Below are 5,583 nucleotides of genomic sequence, written 5' to 3'. Positions count from 1 at the left end.
AAATATGCCAAAGCAACCTTTGAAAGAGGAAAACAAGAGTAGCAACATCACACTAGATGAAGCAAATGAAATAGCTGAATTAGATGAAGGCCAGACATACAAATGCTAAGGAATCAATGAACTAGATACGATACAACACACACAATTGGAAGAAAATATAAGAAAAGAATACTATAGACGAGTTAGATTAATACTGAAAACAGAGCTCAATGTGAAAAACAAAATAATAGGTGTCAACACTCTAGCCGTCCCAGTTATATGCTGCAGCTACAATATGCTTAACTGAACTCTAAATTAACTAATCAAAATAGACAGGAAAACAAGAAAAATAATGACATGATTTAGGATGTCCCATCCAAAATCTGACATATAAAGGTTATATTGAAAGTTTTATACAGCTCGAAAACTATTACAAAATAACCGTCATAAGACTACAGAAGTACCTTCTTCCGAAGCAAGGAAGACTAATACAAATATCCACAGGACATGAATAAAACAGAAAACTGTTTTCACTTTTTAAGGAAGCTGACAAATACAAAAAAGGAGTCATAGTACCTAACAACAATGAAGAACAAGAAGAAACGAAAAAAGCTGTAAACAACTGAAATCTGGACTAAAACTGGAACAGCAACAGATCATAAAACGATGGCAAGAAAAGCCCCTTCATGGCAAATACTGAGTTAAACTAAACAGAATAGAAATAGACCATACAAAATCCCACCAATGGCTGAGAGGCTCAGGACTCAAAGCAGAGACCGAGGGATATTTATTTGCAGCACAAGACCAAAGCCTCTCCACCAGAAATTACCAAAAGCATGTAATGAAAATAAATGCAACAAATAACTGCAGAATATGTAGAGATGGACAAGAAACAATATTGTATCTGGCTGCCTAGTCCTGGCTAAGAAGAATTATATTCACGGACACGACAGGAAGCTATGCCAACACTGTGGAACAAAAGAAAGAAGATGATATAGGCACACGCCACAAAAGGGTTACTGAAAATGAGAAAGTAACCATACTATGCGATATGCCAATACACACAGACAGGGAAATTAAGGCTAGTAGGCCAGATATAGTTGTCAGTAGTCATCAAGTAAAAGAATGCTTTCTAATCGCTGTATCAATAGCAACAGTTGACAATGTTTCTCTAAAAGAAATGGAGAAGCTCTCAAAATACAAAGACCTGGAAATAGATGTACTTCGAATGTGGAGTCTAAAATCAGAATCAATTCCTATCTTAGTAGGCGCATGAGGTATGTTAAAAAATAATCAGACAAATACATAACAAAAAACCTGGACTAACAAGACTAAAATACAGAAAATAGCGCTATTAGGCGCCGCACATATCCTACGTAAAACACTTTCAATACAGTAAAAAATAAGAGCATCACAACGAACCACAGCACATACCCAAGGCACACAGAGCTGTGCTCGTTAGTACAGTGAAAGCACGTGATAAAAAATAGACTACTTAATAATAATAATAATAATAATAATAATAATAATAATAATAATAATAATAATAGTAATAATAATAGTAATAGTAATAATAATAATAATAATAATAATAATAATAATTACTATTATTATTATTAGTAGTAGTAGTAGTATATTATTACTACTACTACTACTACTACTACTACTACTACTACTACTACTGCTACTACTACTGCTGCTGCTATTATTATTATCATTTATTTATCAGTTATCTATTTATCTATTGCCCACATGAGCTAAACATAGAGGGGACAAACAAGGACATACAAAGACATTAAGTCGATTACATCGACTCTAGTGCGCACCTGGTACTTATTTAATCGATCCCGAAAGGATGAACGGCAAAGTCGACCTCGGCGGAATTTGAACTCAGAAGGTAACGGCAGACGAGATACCGCTAAGCATAATAATCCCCATGAATATGAGAAGGGTAGATAGGAGTATGATAATTAAAGTAAAACAAAAGAGAAATACTGTCATACCATACATCCTGATGGAGGATACGACACAAACAAGGTATCTTCTCCGAGTCATTGCGCTGCTTGTTGAGGAAAATTACGACAAAAAATGGTGGAGCAAATGAACCATGGTGGAAACGACGCATTGAAAAGGACATAATGCGGATAAGGCAAGATTTAGAAAAAAATAGTTAAGAAAAAACTAGAAAAATGAGAAAAAGACCGACCGAGAAAAATTAGAAAAGAAATATAAAATATGGAAGAACGGGTTTGATGCAGTAACAGAGCAGTTAAAACAGAGGATCATGGCAAACAGTTCGAGGAGAACAGACTGCTAAAAAAGTAACTCGAAGCAATTCTTCCGAACGTGAGAAGGAGACAATGGGGAAAATGTTGCTCGTGATGCAAATCAAGCCAAGGAGTTCTGGAGCGGATTATGGGGAAACAATATGGTGCATAAAAGGGATGCAGTGTGGATAGGGACTATCAAGACAGAATTACAAGGAGGAAAGAAACAAAGGAATATTGTGATAAGCACGGGTGATGTGAAAGAACAAGTGGGTAAAGTGCCTTACTAGAAAGCGCCGGACCAGATGGGATTCATGGCTTCTGGCTGAAGAGATGCCACGCGGTGCATGAAAGACTAACAGCTCAATTAAATGAGTGTGTCCAGAAAGGTACAGCCCCCACGTGGATGGTGACTGGGAGGACAACACTTGTAATGAAAGATAGAAGAAAGGGGAATATTGATAGAAACTACCGTTCCATAGCATGTCTAAAAATAATCTGGAAGATACTCACAGGAATATGTGCTGCAAAGACATACACTTTCTTGGCACAGGAAAAAATTCTACCAAGGGAACAAAAAGTATGTAGGAAGAGAGTTCTTAGAGTGTCAAGGGTCACCTGGTCATCGATAAAAAAGTTTTGAGGCATTGTAAAAAGTGTAACAGGATTAGGTTCGGTAACACTGGAGGGGTGTCCGATCTGATCGCTTCACATACAATTTAGGTAGAATAACAGAGACAAAGTCAGGCGGTCTATGATCACAGTAAATGGTGGTTTATTCTCGGTTACAAGCAAAAACTAGTGCACGTTTTCTCTAGTGGGAAACCGACAGCCGAATCCGCAGGACTGATTGCTATGCTATCTTGTTGCGAGTCAAACGATTCGTCCGGTTCGCTCCCGCTTCGTTGGTGTGAGGTTCTCAGAGTGGAAGTCAAGACACGTCCGACCGCGAACACCGCTTAAGCCAGAAAGGATGAGTTAGCGATCCGCGTTTCAGGTTTCAGTTCCTGCACATGCGCATGAGGGAAACTTCCGGTGGCCAACCGGAAGTAATCCAATTCTGCGCATGTGCGCTGAACCTTACACAGTAGCGTCACTACAAAAGCATCATACAAACTTGTCTATGGCTTGGATTGACTTTAAGAAGACATATAATATGATACCTCATTCGTGGATCGTTGAATGCCTGCAGATGTTTAGTGTTGCTGACAACATTACACATTTTCTGATGCATAGAATGAAAGAGTGGAAAACCAAATTGTACGCAAGAAATGTATTCCTTGGAGAAGTTGATATTAAAAGGGCAATCTTCCAAGGTGACTCGCTTGTTCCTTTACATTTAGTAATTTCACTAATGCCCATAGCAATGACACTTAGGAAAGTTAACATAGGCTACCGATGTGGGAAGAAAGGCCCATCATTGAACTATCTTCTGTTTATGGATGACCTGAAATTGTTTGGGAAATCTGAAAAACAGATAGATTCCTTAACCGAAACAGTTCAGAAGTGTGGTAAGAACATAGGTATAGAACTTGGGTTTAACAAATGCACAGTACTTAATATGAAAAGATGGAAGAAAGCAGGCTGCAGAAGATTGCGGTTACGATCAGAAGAGACAATGGGTGAACCCGACGGTAGGAGGTATAGATATTTAGGGATTTTGGAGGTGGATGACATTCTCCCCAGAGAAATGAAAGTCAAGGTCAGTGAGGCGTATCAAAAAAAGGGTGCAGATAGTGTTGAGATGCAACCTAAATGCCAAACATTTGATTACCGCAATGAACATCTGGGCAGTGGCGGTGGTCATATATAGTGTGTCCATCCTCAAATGGATTAAGGAAGAAATATCAACACTGGATAAAAGGACGAGAAAGTTGATGACGCTGTATGGGCTGCTACATACTAAAGCAAACGTAAACAGACTGTATATGAAAAGAATGGTGACAGAGGGCTAATTAGTATAGACCACTGTATAAAGAGTGGAAGGAGAACGCTTGCCGAGTATTTTATAAATAGTGATAGATAGATAGATAGATAGATAGATAGATAGATAGATAGATAGATAGATAGATAGATAGATAGAAAGATAGATAGATAGATAGATAGATAGATAGATAGATAGATAGATAGATAGATAGATAGATAGATAGATAGATAGGCTCACATATTAACATATGTGAGCGTCTGTGAAATAGAAGTATGCTGAGTGTACTTTATACGAAAGGCGAAAGGCAAAAGGAATTATAGCAAAATAAGAACACGAAATAGCAGATATTTTACACAATGGAAACGTGTCTGACAACATACTCACGCGCAAACAGACACATACCTTTGTGTATATATGTTCACATACACATTCATCCACACACATGCATATGAATATAAATGCATACGTTTAAATGTATATATGTATGTATATCATATCACTGAAATCGCGTATTCGTGTTGATTGTTTCATGTTTTTATTGATAAAATAGTGAAAATAGTGATTTATGTTGAGACATGAAAATAAAAGCGTAAAACTAGACAATATGCTAGATTTCCGTCACCATAACATTTGGCATTGCTTACCATAAACAACGAATTCAATCGTGTGTAGCCATATTTGGGTTTGGAATGATTTTCTGCTAGATTACAACCGAATGCTACACATCAACTAAAATGTTATATTTGAAGGTTAAAACGAAAGTAAAATGATATATAAATCAAGGTATAAACAAATATTACACAAACATACGCGCACAGGCACACAAAAGAGCACACATATACACAAGACAGCCACACACTCGCGCGTACGCACGCACTAACGCGAGCGTGCGCGCGCACACATACACACACACACAAACACACACACAAACACACACACACAAAGGGAACAATCCTGCTAAAAAGAAAATGTAAAAGTCGATAAATAAAACGAAAATCAAAAGCATCTGTGATCTTATTTCAGGGAACTTTTCTGCTTAAATTTTGGAGTTCTTCTGAAGAATGATTTTCTTTAAGATTTTAATAATAATAATAATAATAATAATAATAATAATAATAATAATAATAATAATAATGGTTTCAAATTCTGCAACAAAGGCAGCCATTTTTGGGGGGAGAGGGTGTGTCGATTACATAGACCTTAGTGCTCAACTGGTACTTAATTTATCGACTCTGAAAGGATGAAAGAGAAAGTAGGCCTCGGCGGAATTTGAACTCAGGGCGTAATTATAATAATGATTTCAAATTTTTACCGGAAGGGCCGCTTGGGGGAGGGGATTAAGTCGATTACATCCACCCCTGTATTCAACTGCTATTTATTTTATCGACCCCGAAAGGATGAAAGCTAAAT

The sequence above is a fragment of the Octopus sinensis genome, linkage group LG4 (genome assembly GCF_006345805.1).
Source record: "Octopus sinensis linkage group LG4, ASM634580v1, whole genome shotgun sequence".
Classification (NCBI taxonomy): Eukaryota; Metazoa; Mollusca; class Cephalopoda; order Octopoda; family Octopodidae; genus Octopus; species Octopus sinensis.
The sequence above is the reverse complement of the archived record's forward strand: the minus strand, read 5'-3'. Positions refer to the sequence as shown.